The 16632-nt window shown below is 39.7% G+C and overlaps 2 long non-coding RNA genes across 5 annotated transcripts; one reads left to right on the forward strand and one right to left on the reverse strand.

Annotated features, from left to right (window-relative positions):
* Positions 1-713: 713 nt before the first annotated feature.
* Positions 714-11234, reverse strand: LOC107808308 (uncharacterized). Of its 3 annotated transcripts, none has more exons than XR_012695752.1 (5): positions 11128-11234; positions 9803-10262; positions 8307-8377; positions 7400-7462; positions 714-6875 (listed from the first exon to the last, which is right to left on the reverse strand). It is a non-coding gene; the product is annotated as an uncharacterized LOC107808308 (long non-coding RNA). The 3 variants fall into 3 exon arrangements; XR_001653114.2 differs by lacking the exon at positions 714-6875 and adding an exon at positions 10389-10449 and having other exon boundaries at positions 7167-7462; XR_001653113.2 differs by lacking the exon at positions 714-6875 and having other exon boundaries at positions 7167-7462.
* Positions 11235-13732: 2498 nt separating this feature from the next.
* On the forward strand, positions 13733-16427 carry LOC107808307 (uncharacterized). Of its 2 annotated transcripts, XR_012695753.1 has the most exons (4): positions 13735-14139; positions 15242-15384; positions 15602-15674; positions 16178-16427. It is a non-coding gene; the product is annotated as an uncharacterized LOC107808307 (long non-coding RNA). The 2 variants fall into 2 exon arrangements; XR_001653112.2 differs by having other exon boundaries at positions 13733-15384.
* Positions 16428-16632: the final 205 nt, after the last annotated feature.

The raw sequence follows: 16632 nt of genomic DNA on the forward strand, positions 1-16632 counted from the left end.
AATACAAAGATAACAATTGGAGATCTCCCAAGATACCATCCTATAGTACCCAAATGTAAATATCCAGTGGATCTCCCGGGTGTCATCCCGTAGTCCAACTCATAGTGCGCGGGGATCTATCGGAATCCCGATCCGTAGTCTCAAATGTAAATACCCAGTATTGGGAAATCTACCAGGTGCAATTCCGTAGTTCCAATATAAATGTGCAGGGGGATCTACCGGAATACAAATATGTAGTCCCAAAGTAAACATGAAGGGAGATCTCCCGGGATACCGTCCCATAGTCCCAAGGAAAACACACAGCAGCAACACGAAGAATATTCAGTTAAATCCAAATTTCATACCAAGGTAAACAGGTATTTCTAACCTAGCATGCTGCACAGAGTTCAAATAAAGCAGTTTGAGCAAGTAAAACAATTAAGTCAATTAGACATGCTTCCCTAAGTTAACAGTAGGCTTAAATTGCAAGTAGTATAAACAGGGAAGAAAACACAGTTATAGTTACGTAATGAAAACATGATTTTCAATAATTAGCACATGTACGCACTCGTCACCTCACGTACAAGGTATTTCATATATCAACAACACCAAATTCTAAGGGGAGTTCCCCCACACAAGGTTAGGCAAGCCACTAACCTCGAACTGGCTCAAAAATTAACCCGAAATCATGCTCTTACCACGAGTACTCAACTCCAAATGACCCAGATCTATTCAAATCAATTACATAATGTAAATATAACTTTCAAATAACTAATTCCACTAATTAATTCGAAGCTAACACGCGAAATTAAGAAAATTGCCCAAAAAGTCCCCCGGGCCCACGTCTCGGGATCGGGTAAAAGTTATGAATTATGAACTCCTATTCACTCACGAGTCTAACCATACAAAAATTATCCAAATCCGATATCAAATCCCCAATCAAAACTCAAAAATTAGGCCTAAGAACTTTTCCAAATTTTCCCCCAATTTCTCACCCCAAATCCGAAATTAGATGATGAATTCATGTTTAGATTAATAGGTTATAAGCAAAAATGAGTTAAGAATCATTACCCGCAAACTCTCACTCCTTAGATGCCTCACTTCTTCCTCTTCGCGAACACGGCGTAGCCCACGCGTTCGCGATTCAACTTCTACCAATACTACGAATTCACACTCCCTTTCCCGCGATCGCGTAGAACAAAATCCCCTCTGCCTCATCTAAGCCTTCGCGATCGCGAGCCTCTTCATGCGATCGCGATGAAGAAAAGCATGCAATAGAAAATCAGAAAAAATCCGATCCTTCTCCAAGTCCAAAAATGGTCTGTTGAGCGTTCGAAACACACCCGAGGCCCCCGGGACCTCAATCAAACATGCCAACCAATCATAAAACATCACTCAAACTTGTTTCAACCTTCGGAACGCTCAAAACAACATCAAAACACCAATTTAACATTGGATTCAATCCTAAGAACTCCAAAAACTCTCAAATTACGCTTTCGATCAAATGCCTATCAAATCTCGTCCGAATGACCTGAAATTTTGCAAGCAAGTCACATTCAACACTACGGAGCTACTCCAACTTCTGAAATTTCATTTCGACCCCGATATCAAAATCTCACTATCGAACCGGAAACTTCAAAAATTCAACTTTCGGCATTTCAAGCTTAAATAAGCTACGGACCTCCAAAACACTATCCGAACACGCCCCTAAGTCCGAAACCACCCAACGGAGCTAACGAAATCGACAGAATTCCATTCCGATGCCGTCTTCATACTGCTCCGACTACGGTTCAATTTCTAAAGGTTAAGCTCTCTTTTAGGGACTAAGTGTCTCAAAACACTCCGAAATTCAAAATAAATCATCCCGGCAAATCAAAACAACAGAAACAAACACGGGGAAGGCAATTAATGGGGGAGTGGGGAATTCACTCTTAAAACGACCGGCCGGTCGTTACATCCTCCCCCACTTAAAACATTCGTTCGCCCTCGAACGAGCATAGAGACATACTTGAAGTGGTGAAAAGATGAGGGTAACAACTGCGCATATCCTGCTCGGTCTCCCAGATCGTCTCTTTGACCGACTGACCTCGCCACTGAACCTTCACTGATGCAATGTTCTTTGACCTCAGCTTTCGAACCTACCTGTCCAATATTACCACCGACTCCTCAACATAAGATAGATCCTTGTCCAACTGGACTGAACTGAAATCCAACACGTGCGACGGATCACCGTGATACTTCCCGAGCATTGAAACATGAAATATCGGATGAACTCCTGCCAAGCTGGGAGGTAAGGCAAGCTCATAAACAACCTCCCCAACACGCTGCAATATCTCAAAGGGACCAATAAACCTCGGACTCAATTTTCCTTTCTTTCCAAATCTCATAACGCCCTTCATAGGCGAAACTCGAAGCAAAACCCGCTCTCCAACCATATAGGAAACATCACGAACCTTCCGTTCTGCGTAACTTTTCTATCTAGACTAGGCTGTACAGAGTCTATCCTAAATCACCTTAACCTTCTCCAAAGCATCCTGAACCAAGTCTTTGCCTAATAATCTAGCCTCACTCGGCTCAAACCAACCCACTGGGGATCTAAACCGCCTACCATATAAAGCCTCGTACGGTGCCATCTGAATGCTGGACTAATAGCTGTTGTTGTAGGAAAACTCTGCCAATGGCAAGAACTAATCCCAAGAACCTCCAAACTCCATCACACACGAACGGAGCATATCCTCAAGAATCTGAATAGTGTGCTCGGACTGTCCGTTTGTCTAGGAGTGAAATGTTGTACTCAACTCCACCCGATTACCCAACTCATATTGTACGGCCCTCCAGAACCGTGATGTGAACTGAGTACCTCTATCTGAAATGATGGAAACTGGAATACCATGTAGATGAACAATCTCCCGGATATAAATCTCCGCCAATCGCTCTGAAGAATAGGTAGTATACACAGGAATGAAATGCGCGGACTTGGTCAGCCGATCCACAATCACCCAAATGGCATCGAACTTCCTTAATGTTCGTGGGAGTCCAACTGCGAAGTCCATGGTGATCCTCTCCCACTTCCACTCCGGAATCTCTATCTGTTGAAGCAACCCACCCGGTCGCTGGTGCTCGTACTTCACCTGCTGACAATTGAGACACCAAGCTACAAAGCCAACTATATCTTTCTTCATACGCTTCCACCAATAGTGCTACCTCAAATCCTACTACATCTTCGCGGCACCCGAATGTATGGAATACCGCAAACTATGGGCCTCCTCTAGAATCAACTCCCGAAGCCCATCAACATTGGGTACACATACCCAATCCTGCATCCTCAATACCCCGACATCACTAATAGTCACATCTCTGGCATCACCGTGCAGAACCTTGTCCTTGAGGATGAGCAAATGAGGGTCATCATACTGACGCTCCCTGATACAATCAAATAAGGAAGACCGAGAGACCACATAAGCTAGAACCTGATTGGGCTCCGAAAGATCCAATCTCACAAACTGGCTGGATAAGGCCTGGACATCCATCGCCATGGGCCTCTCTGCTGTTGGTAAATAAGCCAAACTGCCCAAACTCTCTGCCCGACGACTCAAGGCATCGACCACCACATTGGCCTTGCCCGGGTGATACAAAATAGTGATATCATAGTTCTTCAGCAGCTCTAACCACCTCTTTTAACGCAAGTTAAGGTCCTTCTGCTTGAACAAATGCTGCAAACTCTGGTGATCAGTAGAAATCTCACAAAGCACACCGTACAAATACTGGCGCCAGATCTTCAAGACGTGAACAATAGCAGCTAACTCGAGATCATGGACATGATAATTTTTCTCTTGTACCTTCAACTGTCTGGACGCGTAGGCAATCACCCTACCGTCATGCATTAAAACCGCACCAAGGCCAATCCTCGAGGCATCACAATAGACAGTATAAGGCCCCGAACCTATAGGCAATATCAAAACTGGGGTTGTAGTCAAAGATGACTTGAGCTTCTGAAAGCTTGCCTCACACTCTTCTGTCCACTGGAACGGAGCACCCTTCTGAGTTAGTCTGGTCATAGGGGCTGCAATAGATGAAAACCCCTCAACAAATCAATGGTAATAACCCGCCAAGCCAAGAAAACTGCGGATCTCTATAGCTGAGGATGGTCTGGGCCAACTCTGCACTGCTTCCACTTTCTTCGAATCCACCTGAATACCCTCTCTCGATACCACGTGGCCTAAGAATGCCACGGAATCCAACCAAAACTCACATTTCGAGAACTTTGCATATAACTTTTTTTCCCTCAAAGTCTGAAGCAATGTCCTCGAATGCTGCTCGTAATCTTCCCTACTCCGAGAGTATACCAAAATATCATCAATAAAGACAATGATGAACGAGTCAAGATATGGCCGGAACACATTGTGCATCAAATGCATGAAGGCTGCTGGGGCATTGGTCAACCCAAATGATATAACAAGGAACTCATAATGATCATATCAAGTCCTGAAAGCAGTTTTCAGTATATCTGGCTCCCGAATCTTCAACTGATGGTAACCTGAACGCAAGTCAATCTTAGAAAACACTCGTGCACCCTATAGCTAGTCAAACAAATCATCAATACGGGGCAAAGGATAACAGTTCTTTACTGTAACTTTGTTCAACTGGCAATAATCAATGCACATATGCATAGAACCATCCTTTTTCTTCACAAACAAGACAGAAACACCCCAAAGTGATACACTAAGCCGAATAAAACCCTTATCAAGCAATTCCTGTAACTGATCCTTCAACTCTTTCAACTTAGGAGGGGCCATACAATATAGAGAAATAGAAATGGGCTGAGTGCCCGGCAACAAATCAATGCCAAAATCAATATCTCTATCGGGCGGCATGCCTAGAAGATCAGCTGGAAACACATCAGAAAAATTTGTATTACAGGGACTGAATCAATTGTAGGGGTATCAATACTGGCATCTCTCACATAAGCTAGATACACGTCACACTCCTTCTCAACCATATGTTAAGCCTTAAGGAGTGAAATAACTCTACTGGAAGTATGATCTAAGGTACCCTTCCGCTCTACTCACAGTACACCTGGCATAGCCAGCGTCACAGTTTTGGCGTGACAATCAAGAATAGCATAATGGGGCGAAAACCCGTCCATGCCTAAGATAACATCAAAATCTATCATGCTGAGTAATAATAAATCAGCTCTGGTCTCAAAACCACTAAGAGCAACCACACACGACCGATAAACGCGGTCCACAACAAGAGAATCTCCCATAGGAGTAGAAACATAAATAGGGGAACTCAAAGAATCCCGAGATACACCCAAATGCAGGGCAAAATAAGAAGACACATAAGAATAGGTAGAGCCTGGATCGAATAAAACCGATGCATCTCTATGACAAACCAGGACAATACCTGTGATGACAGAATCAGAGGCGACAGCCTCGGTGCGGGCAAGAAAGGCATAATATCTGGCCTGGCCTCCCCCTCTAGGGCGACCTCTACCTCCCCGACCTCCACCTCTAGCTGGCTGGGCAGGTTGGGTAGCAACTGGTGCTATAATCATAGCCTGAGAATTCTACGAGGCACGCTATGGCTGAGAAGTCAGTGGAGGTGCACCCCTCCTAAGTCTGGGGCAATCCCTCACTATATGGCATGTGTCACCACACTCAAAACAAGCTCTGGAAGGAAGTGGCTGCTATGACTAGCTCAGGTCAGGTCTGCTGGACTGACCACTGAAAGCACCCTATGTAGGAAGCGCACTAGATACTAGAGGTTCATAATAAGGTTTATAGGGTCTATGAAGAGCTAGAATACCATTGGCAGCTGGAAGAGCTGAATGAACGGGCCGACTCATATAACCCCTACTATGATGAACTGCAGCTGGAGCACGAGCACTAGAATAATGGCCCGACTCTCGAGACCCCTTGGCCTCCCTCTCCTTTCTATCCCGAGCATGCATACCCTCCACTCTCCTAGCAATGCTCACTACCTGTTGATAAGAAATATCCATCTCACGAGCCATGCTAGACATGATGTTGGGAATGATCCCTTCAATAAATTGGCGAACCCTCTCGCGAACTCGCGAATAGTAGAAACCAAAGTTGGTGCATGCCTAGCCAAGATAGTGAAATGAACAGCATACTCTGATACAGTCATAACACACTGGCGCAAATGTTCAAACTCTGCGCGCCATGCGTCCCTGAGGCTTTGAGGAACATACTCTCTCAGGAATATATTTGAAAACTGAGTCCAAGTTAGGGAAGCTGCCTCATCCAGACTATTTAACTCATAAGTACACCACCACTTATAGGCGGCTCCTCGAAGCTTGAAGGTAGTGAAGAAAACCCCGCTCGATCCTGATATACCCATAGTACGGAGGATACAGTAGCACTCATCTAGAAATCTCACAGCATCATTTGATGCTAGACCACTGAATACAAGAGGCTTGTACTTCTTGAACCTCTCAAGCCTCTGATGCTCATCCTCGGAAGTCGTTGCCCTGTCCTCAGGTTGATCTGGAGCTGCAGGCTGTACAGGAATAATCTCTAGGACCTGATCAACATGTACTCGCTGCTCAGGAGTGCAGGCGACAGGAGTCTATGCTCCTCCCCCGGCCTGAGATGTGGTTGCAGTAAGGGGAAGCAACCTTGCCTGAGCCAGAGTGGTGTGCATGCTCATGAACTATGCAAGAGTTTCTGGAAGAGCTGGAGTAGTAGTAGCAGTAGACGTATCAGGTGTCTGGACTCCAACTGGAACTGCTGGTGGCACCTCGGTGGCAGCTCGCACGGGTGCTCTGGCTGCACCACGACGCGTCCTCGACCTCTACCCCAGCCCCAGCCTCTGACGGCTCCAGTAGGGGGCGCGAGTGCCTGATCATCTCTGGTAACACGTGTCCTCACCATCTGTGAGAGAATAGAAGACAGAAGTTTAGAATTGTGAATCAAAAATCTCGCACGACAAGGAAATCAAATGAAGTGGAATTTTCCTAACAGTTTCAAAACCTCTCGTAGATAAGTACAGACGTCTCCGTATCGATTCGTGAGACTCTAATAAACCAGCTTGTGATTCATAACTCCTATAACCTAGAGCTTTGATACCAACTTGTCACAACCTTAGTTCGTCCTACGTGAACTATCGTGATGACACCTAGTCGTAAGCCTAATAATTGCGGGAAAAGGGAAAATAGATAAAACTAATAAAAACTGCGGAATAAACATAATGAAGGTCTAAAATGTCGCTCGGCATATACAAATATAACTCTAAAACTGAACACTTACCAAAACCCAAAATCTCATGAAATCATAAGCTATTAAATAACTACAAGTGTCTAACTCCAGAATATCTAAACAAAAGTAAATACATAAAGGCTATAACTATAAGAGAGAATGGAGAGAGATTTCTCGATCTGCAGACGCGACAGATATACCTCGAAATCTCTGAAGAATCGCTTCGCCTCAAAGATAGTAGGACTGAGTCGAAGAACCTGGATCTGCACACGGGGAAAACATGTGCAGGAAAGAGCATAAGCACACCACAACGGTACCCAGTAAGTGTCAAGCCTAACCTCAGTCGAGTGGTGATGAGGAAGGTCAGGACCCTACCGATCATATACAATAATATATAAGGAAAAGAAGCAGTATTAAAGTAACACAGGGTAATAAGACTAGAAACAACTATAACAAAGACGAAATAATCACAGAAGGAATACAGCTCAACACAGAGATAACTAAGGATCTCCCAAGATACCGTCTTGTAGTCCCCAAATGTAAATATCCAGTGGATTTCCCGGGTGTCGTCCCGTAGTCCAATTCATAGAGCGCGGGGATCTACCGGAATCCCGATCAATAGTCTCAAATGTAAATACTCAATACTTGGGAAATCTACCGAGTGCAGTCCCGTAGTTCCAATATAAATGTCGGAATACAAATCCGTAGTCCCAAAGTAAATATGCAAGAGGATCTCCCGAGATACCGTCCCGTAGTCCCAAGGTAAACACACAGCAGCAACACGAAAAATATTCAATTAAATCCAAATGTCATACCAATGTAAACAGGTATTTCTAACCTAGCATGCTGCACAGAGTTTAAATAAAGCAGTTTGAGCAAATAAAGCAATTAAGTCAATTAGACATGCTTTCTTAAGCTAACAGTAGACTTAAATTGCAAGTAGTATAAACAGGGAAGAAAATACAATTATAGTTATGTAATGAAAACAGAATTTTCAACAATTAGCACATGTACGCACTCATCACCTCATGTACAAGGCATTTCATATATCAACAACATCAAATCCTAAGGGGAGTTCTCCCACACAATGTTAGACAAGCCACTTACCTCGAACCGGCTCAAAAATCAACCCGAAACCACGCTCTTGCCACGAGTACTCGGCTCCAAATAGCCCAAATCTATTCAAATCAATTGCATAATGTAAATATAATTTCAAGTAACTAATTCCACTAGTTAATTCGAAGCTAACACGCGAAATTAAGAAAATTATCCAAAAAGCCCCCCGAGCCTATGTCTTGGAATCGGATAAAAGTTACGGATTATGAACCCACATTCACTCACGAGTCTAACCATACCAAAATTATCCAAATCCGATGTCAAATCCCCAATCAAAACTCGAAAATTAGGCCTAAAAACTTTTTCAAATTTTTTCCTAATTTCTCACCCCAAATCCAAAATTATATGATGAATTCATGTTTAGATTAATGGGTTATAAGCAAAAAGAAGTAAGAATCATTACCCGCAAACTTCCTCCGAAAATCTTTCAAAAATTCGTCTCCTACCGAGCTCCCAATTCAATTTTGTGATATGAACTCAAGACCCTCGATTTTGAACTTTATGTTCTGCCCATACACGACCTTAATCGCGAACGCAGCGTAGCCCACGCGTTCGCGATTCAACTTCTACCAATACTACGCGTTCGCACTCCCTTTCCTGCGATCGCGTAGAACAAAATCCCTTCTACCTCATCTAAGCCTTCGCGATCGCAAGCTTCCTCACGCGATCGCGATGAAAAAAAGTCTGCAACAGAAAACCAGAAAAAAATTGATCGTTCTCCAAGTCCAAAAATGGTCCGTTGAGCATCCGAAACACACTCGAGGCCCCTGGGACTTCAACCAAACATGTCAACCAATCCTAAAACATCATTCAAACTTGTTACAACCTTCGGAATGCTCAAAACAACATCAAAACACCAATTTAACATCGGATTCAAGCCTAAGAACTCTAAAAACTCTCAAATTACGCTTTCGATCAAAAAGCCTATCAAACCTCGTCCGAATAACCTGAAATTTTGTAAGCACATCACATTCAACACTACAAAGCTACTCCAACTTCCGGAATTTCATTCCGACCCCGATATCAAAATCTTACTATCAAACCGGAAACTTCAAAAATTCAACTTTCGGCATTTCAAGCCTAAATAAGTTACAGACCTCCAAAATGTCATCCGAACACACCCTAATTCCGAAATCACCCAACGAAGCTAACGGATACGACGGAATTCCATTCCGAGGCCGTCTTCATACTGCTCCGACTACTGTTTAATTTCTAAAGCTTAAGCTCTCTTTTAGGGACAAAGTGTCCCAAAACACTTCGAAACTCAAAACAAATCATCTCAGAAAATCAAAATAGCAGAAACAAATACGGAGAAAGCAGTTAATGGGGGATCGAGACATTAATTCTTAAAACGACTGGTCGAGTCGTTACACAAATGTCCTTCCCATTTTTCTAACTTCCTATAAGTCGTGAAGTTTGTCATACAAAAAATAAGCTTCTGTGAAACGAACACCTAGTCAAGAAATGAGTTAAGAAGCACAACTTACCCCTTAGTCATACCAACACAACAATCCTGAAACCTCTGCCCACATATTCACCAGTGAAAGAAATTTTCTTCACCATGCTTGTTTGCACCCCAAATAGATCATGCATCATGAAATGGGAAACAAGAAGAAGTATAACAGAGATAGTTCTGACTAGTCATTAAATTTTTTTTATAATGATAAGAAATGTCTAGATGCTTTAGATAAGACTTCATTAACTCAAAGTCGGAACAAGTAGCTAAAGTTTAATCTCTAGATTTTCACTGATAATCATGGTTAAACAAGCATGTTGGAATTACTTAGACGCTTTATTCATTTGATCAAAAGTACTCATGAATAACAAGAAATCCAAATATATTTGTAGAAGCAAACACAAGGAGTGCTTTACCTTCACGAATTAGCTCAAATCTTGGATGATCAATCCATTGCTTTAGATTATCCTTTGATCCATTGGAGTAATTTTCTACAACAACCACGTGAGCATATGCAAAAGTTAATGTAGTTGTACTCAAGCTTCTAATCATTTTTTATATACAAGAATGCAATATTTGCAAATATACAACAGAAAATCAAACTTAGAAGACTGTACCTCATTCTTCTCATTTTACATTAGTTTGTCAACAAAGGCGAGAGCCGATAGTCTAGACCATCTACCAAATTTCTCATGTTGGTCAGTGATTATGGCAGTTCGTGAATAGTAAACAATGCTAATTAATATCAGAAAATCACAATAGTATCCCGTAAAGCAGCCTCGATTAAACATTAACTAGAGTACTACATTATGAAGAGGTTGGAAATCAAAATTTTACTTAATTGTAATAAGAAAGAAAACAAGAAATCAATTCCTAGACCGTTGGACCATCAATCTCCAAGCTGGACCAACTTACAAACAATTCAAAAATCAAACCCAAAACTTAGTAGCGATCAAAGTCGTTGGACAAAGAAAGAGTGTATTGCCTTGTTCCCCGTACTTCAAAATTCTAAATACATAATCCATCCAATAGCCAAAATAGGAAAACCTTCAATCAACCGTAAAAGACCAAAGATCTCCCAAATACCACCTAATACAAATATAAAGTCTCTCACTAGAGAGCCTCCATTTAAACGCGCACAGTATTCTACTACAACAATTCTTAAAAGGGTAAAATTTGCAATTAGACCTCAAGCGAAGGAATCCACACAAAATTGAACCAAAATATAACACAATAGTAGTAATAATACATAAATCCACAAGCATATCTTAAACAATTTCGAGTACGAACTCTGTAACGAATAGTAGACAAAGGAGATATAAAGCAACTGAAAATAAAAAGAGTATAAGTACAAACCTTTGTTGTTCTGATTGCGCCGACTTTCTCTCGGTAAAGAAGGCGATGAAGAGAGGAAATTTGGGCCTGAAAGATTTTGTGAGTTGGGGAGAGGGAATTGTAATTTCCAAATTACCCCGTAAGGTGCCAATTAAAACCTATAAAGATATTGTCTTTTAGCGTCTTTCTTTACTTCTAGTTTTCTCTTTTATTTCCTTTTTATTATTTAAAAGAAAGAAACTTTGACAAATAAAATTAACTTACTAATACAACAAACTTAAACGTAATTGATATATACTACTATACAAAAAAAAACGAAAAACAAAAGATCCAAACAAATAATAAATTAAATATAATACAAACTTATTAAAACTCATTAAAATAATTCATTTAATATTCAAATTGCTAAATATTCTTGATTACATAAATATGACAAAATTATAAAAGTGCTAATATTTTTGTCTTTATTCACAACTCCTAAAATTATGAAAATAAAAGACACTCATGTGCATATATTTGTATTTTTTGTCATGACCAAATTTCCAACCAAAAGGTCGTGATGGCACCCAATATCGCTTGCTAGGCAAACCAATATGTAACAAGACTAAATCCAACAACCATCTAAAATCTTCCCAGAACTAGTGTCACCGAGTAAATGAGCTTCTACAGAACTACTAAATACAATGTCTGAAATAACAAATACACTGTTTGATACGACTAAACAGTATAAAATCTAGAAGATGGGTGACATCAAGACCTGCGGACGATAATGCAACACTACCTCGAGTCTCCACAACGAAGCAAGCTAGTTCATCCTTTGAGTACCAGTAAGGAATCTGATGCCAAAATCTGCACAAGAAGTGCAGAAGCGTAGTATGAGTACAAGCGACCCAATATACTCTGTAAGTGTCAAGCCTAACTCCGACGAAAAAATGACGAGGCTAAGACAAGACACCTACATATAAAATTGTGCACTTAAGTAACGAGAAAATAAAGAGAGATATAGCAATTAAGAGAACAAAAAAAAAGTAGCAACTAAGATAGCGATTAGGTAACACGTGAGTGTAGTAGCAGAATAAATAAAAGGAGGAATAATGAAAGAATTAACGAAGGAGTATAATGATGTAAATAACACTAAACAAGTCTTTCACTACAATTCAAGTTTAAGTCATTTGACAATGCGACTATGAAACAACATAGCCAAACTCTCAATCTATATCGTAAAAGTAAGGAATAAGAGATATCAATCAAATGGTACAACATCACTCTTTGAATTATTACTCTCATTCTTACAAGCACGGAAATACCCCTCGTGCATATTACTCTTCCCCACGAGCACAAAAACACCTTTTGTGCAATTCACTCTTCCCACCACGCATAAACATGTAAAGCATTGCCAAGCAAGATGAAAAGAACAAATAATATCAAGAAGAGTGATTGAATATAACTTGCCATAAGGAAAGTAGTCATCACTTATCACCAATCGCGAAATCAACATTTCAATAGCCTTACTACCCAATATCGCAACAAGCTCAACACGACTACCAACATGAATAAGAATAGTCAAAGAGTTTCACAATCTAATTAAAGCATAAAAGTCAGTTTTACCGGTATGCTTAACCCATAGCAAACACATATGCACCCCTCACCTTGCGCATACGTCGCTCCCAACACATAGCAATTAGACGTAGTTACATTCTAATTTCCTCAAATCAAGGTTAATCAAGTCACTTACCTCTTTCTAGGACAAATCAACCCTCAAATACTGCATTGTCTTTAGCACAAGCTTCCAAATTATTCGAATATGGCAAATTAATACTCAAATAGTCAAAATAAGCTTTAGAAACTATCTTTGTATCCAAAAAGTCCGTCTTTAGCATATTTAGAAAGGTCAATAAAAAGTCAACTCGGATCCACTTGGTTGAAATTCGAAATGAAGACTAAATCTTGAATACTACAAGAAATATGATTTTCTGTGACAACGTTTAGTGGCGACTCAAGCAGTTGCCACAAGAAATAAGGTTATTGTGGCGACTTAGAAAGATTGATGCTAAAGCTGAAAGGTTTAGCGGCGACCTTTGTAATCGCCACAGAAAGTAACCTTTAAGAGGCGACTATTTTTGTATCGCCACAAATGTGTATCGAGTTTTCGAGGGGAAATATGGATGTACAAAGTATTTGTGGCGACCTACAGATAGTCGCCACGGAAGAGTCTTTTGGGGCGACTTATAGCTTGTTTGGCCAAGCTTCTTTTTGGCCAAAATTTGAGGTGTTTGGCCAATCTTTTGGAAGGAAAAAAATTGCTTTTGAGGAGAAGCAGAAGCAGTTTTGGAGAAGCAGAAAAAAATAGCTTCTCTCCAAAAGCACTTTTTTGAGAAGCACTTTTGAGAAAAATACACTTAGAAGCAGTTTTTAAAAGCTTGGCCAAACACTAATTGTTGCTCAAAAGCATTTTTCAAACTAATTAGCCAAACACAAACTGCTTCTCACCAAAAGTACTTTTGAGAAAAATACTTTTGAAAAAAAGCACTTATCAAAATAAGCTGAGTTTTGGAGCTTGACCAAACGGGCTATTAGTCGCTACAACAAGTGGAGCAATTGTGAATTTTACAATGTTAGTATAATTTGGAAATCCCTCCAGAAATGCAGAAATACAGATCTCATTTCCCCCAAAAACCAAATGGGGGCTTTTCCAGCCTACCCGACGCCCTCTTCCCAAAATCACTTCTCCGGCAAGTTTGATGCGGTGATTTTCCCTCTCCCTTCCAAACTCGGCTCTTTTCTCTTTCGTATCTCCTCTCCTTCGTATCTAGCCAAAATCTATGCATCTACCCAAACCCTAGTGAATCGATTAAATGCAAACAACTCAAATTTTTTGCTTTCTTCTCTGAAGAGGCAAAAACCCTAACCCCTTTGTCTACCATTCCTTCAACCATTTTGGTATTCAGGTTGCTGTTCTTCATAATTCCTGACTTGCTGGTGAGGGTTTAGATCTTCATTATGCAGAGGGTAAATCGCACAAAATCCAGACAGGCAACCTCCCTCTTCCACCTTATTCTGTATATGTTTTTCATATGTAGCTGATTGATGTTTTCGGAATTTCCATTTTCATATTGGTGAATGTGCTTGAGTAGCGTATGTGCCTTCCTTTTTTCCTTTTTATGTGATGCCTTCTTGATCTGTCTAATCTTCTTTATACTTGTTAGGATTGAAGTTCTTAGGTGTCAGAGAAATTTGTTGAATCTTGCTCTTGAAAACAATGTATTCATTTTCTTTTAGCCTCTATCTTATGAAATGTAAATGATTGTATTTTTTTTCTTACTGTTTTAAACAAAAGAAAAAGTAAAGCATGTATTCTTTTGGCTTTCTTTTGTAACGGAAAGTTTAATTATTGGTAGAGCACTCCAGTAAATATCATTGTAGCTTCTCATGTGTGGATTGAGGACCAACCAATGTTGCTTGGTTTGTTGGAGAAAGGTAAATATGTTAGTATTACCTTGTTGATTGGTGGTGGATGTAGTTGATGTTAGATGGTAGTTATGGGTCGTTCAAAGTTTAGATACTCTAGCAGTTCTATGTCCATATACTCATGAGTTTGTTGTGTCCTTGTTACTAGCTGTCCTTATTTTTATGCATTTCTGCAGAATATTGAACAGGGAAAGAGCTGCAAACTAATATGTTATGTACATTCACAAGAATCAATTAATCTATCTGTAGCTTTAACCGGTTCAAATAGACTAAAGAAGCTGGGTACTTTCTGAAATAGTATAAGTATCATATACTATATATGTAGTTGTCTATATTTTCCAACTTTTCAACTAGTTTATGTGAATTGCGTAGCATTACGAGCTGATGGACCAGGGCATTGTGGTTTATTTATAATAGAATCAAAGTTAGTATCTTAGATAATATTAACATATTGTAGGACATAGGATATACATGCTAGTTAAATTTCAGAAAAGTTAATCATCAATGGACCATTATTCCATGTTTGTGCTCTTATTTTACTACGTTTTATTTTGCCATGTGCTTCTGTGAAGTTCTTCCCGATCCATCTATATGGATAACCTTCCATTTGAGCGTCTTTGATGATCTTGTTCAATGTGAATAAATTTATTACTATGTATGTCTGTAGAGTGCTGTTTTGTCGAAGGTAAGTAGTAGGAAATGCATTTCGATGGAAAGAAACCATCAGACCATGGGTAAAGAGGCATGAGCATTTTTAGCGATGGTTACCACTACGGTGATGGTTATTCTTGGGACGTGCTTCCTTCTAAGGTTAGCTTCTTGGTTGTTGCAATTATCACACAAATCAAATATAATGGACTGAAGAAATTCAGCTTATAAATGGTTAACCTCTCTAGTAGACTAAATTGAATAATGAATGTCTTTGTTAATTTTTGGAGCTGCTTTTAGAAGTTAGTATACATTTATGGTGCCTGAAGATCTATTTCAATTAGCTAATGCATTTGAACTTTTTGTTTTGCCTTTGTAGCCCTTTTGGTACAAATGTTCCTGGTTCTATCACTCCATCCCTCATTCTTGACAACAAGATGTTAGCCCTTTCAGTAAGTTTCTTTTAAATGCGTGGTAAAATTTAGTATTAATATCTCTTACTCTATTGCTGATCACCACTTAACGGTTTCATCTCTGACAAGAAAGCATGGTGTGAGTTTACAACATGGGATAAGAATAGACATTCCTTAATGAGAAAATATTTTTTTTTGTATTTTGATGCAAGATATACTAATTGTTGGGGAGGCAGATGAATCAAAGATAACACTGAGAAGGGAACTATGATCAATCTTCCTTCTAATAGATTCACATAACTGAATATGTTTCTGGACCCTCTGGTTGCACAAACAGTTTTGAGTTCAAAATTTAATAGTACTTATTTCCCAAGGCATACAGTGCAAATTCAGTTTAAGCCCTGAATATCTTGACAATCACTTGGCACAGTTCTGTAGTTCTAACTGACGTTTCTTTTTATATGCTTTCCTTTAGTACTTGACTTAGCATCAACACTTTTTTTTAGTGCACATTATATTAATGTTCTTTGTTTTTTCAATAGCAAGGATAAAGTACTTCAACAACTGGAAAATAAAATGAAGTTGCTCGAAGACAAGTTTGAAGATATGATCCTTTGTATTTTTTCTTAAAATAGCAGTATAAAGTTCTTCAACAAGTAGGAGCTCAAAACATTTGATTTCTTTTTTTTCTCTTTCCATGTGCATATACAAAGTACAATGTATTATGGAGCGTCGTATACTTTGATGTATAGACTATTTGGTAATGAAAACTTCGTACATAATTTTGTTTAAGCGTATTTGATGGTTTTCATGATTATTTTTGTCATGTTGAGCAGCTAGCAGGAATAATGATGCCCATTAAATTATTATTATTTTTTTTTAAAAAAAAAAGCCTTTAGTGGCGACCTTAGTTGCCACAAAAAATAAACAGTCTCAGTGGCAACAAAATTGTCGCGATTGTTCTAAAAGTAATTATTTTGCAGCGACTTTCCCCAAT

The sequence above is a fragment of the Nicotiana tabacum genome, chromosome 10 (genome assembly GCF_000715075.1).
Source record: "Nicotiana tabacum cultivar K326 chromosome 10, ASM71507v2, whole genome shotgun sequence".
NCBI classification, from domain to species: domain Eukaryota; kingdom Viridiplantae; phylum Streptophyta; class Magnoliopsida; order Solanales; family Solanaceae; genus Nicotiana; species Nicotiana tabacum.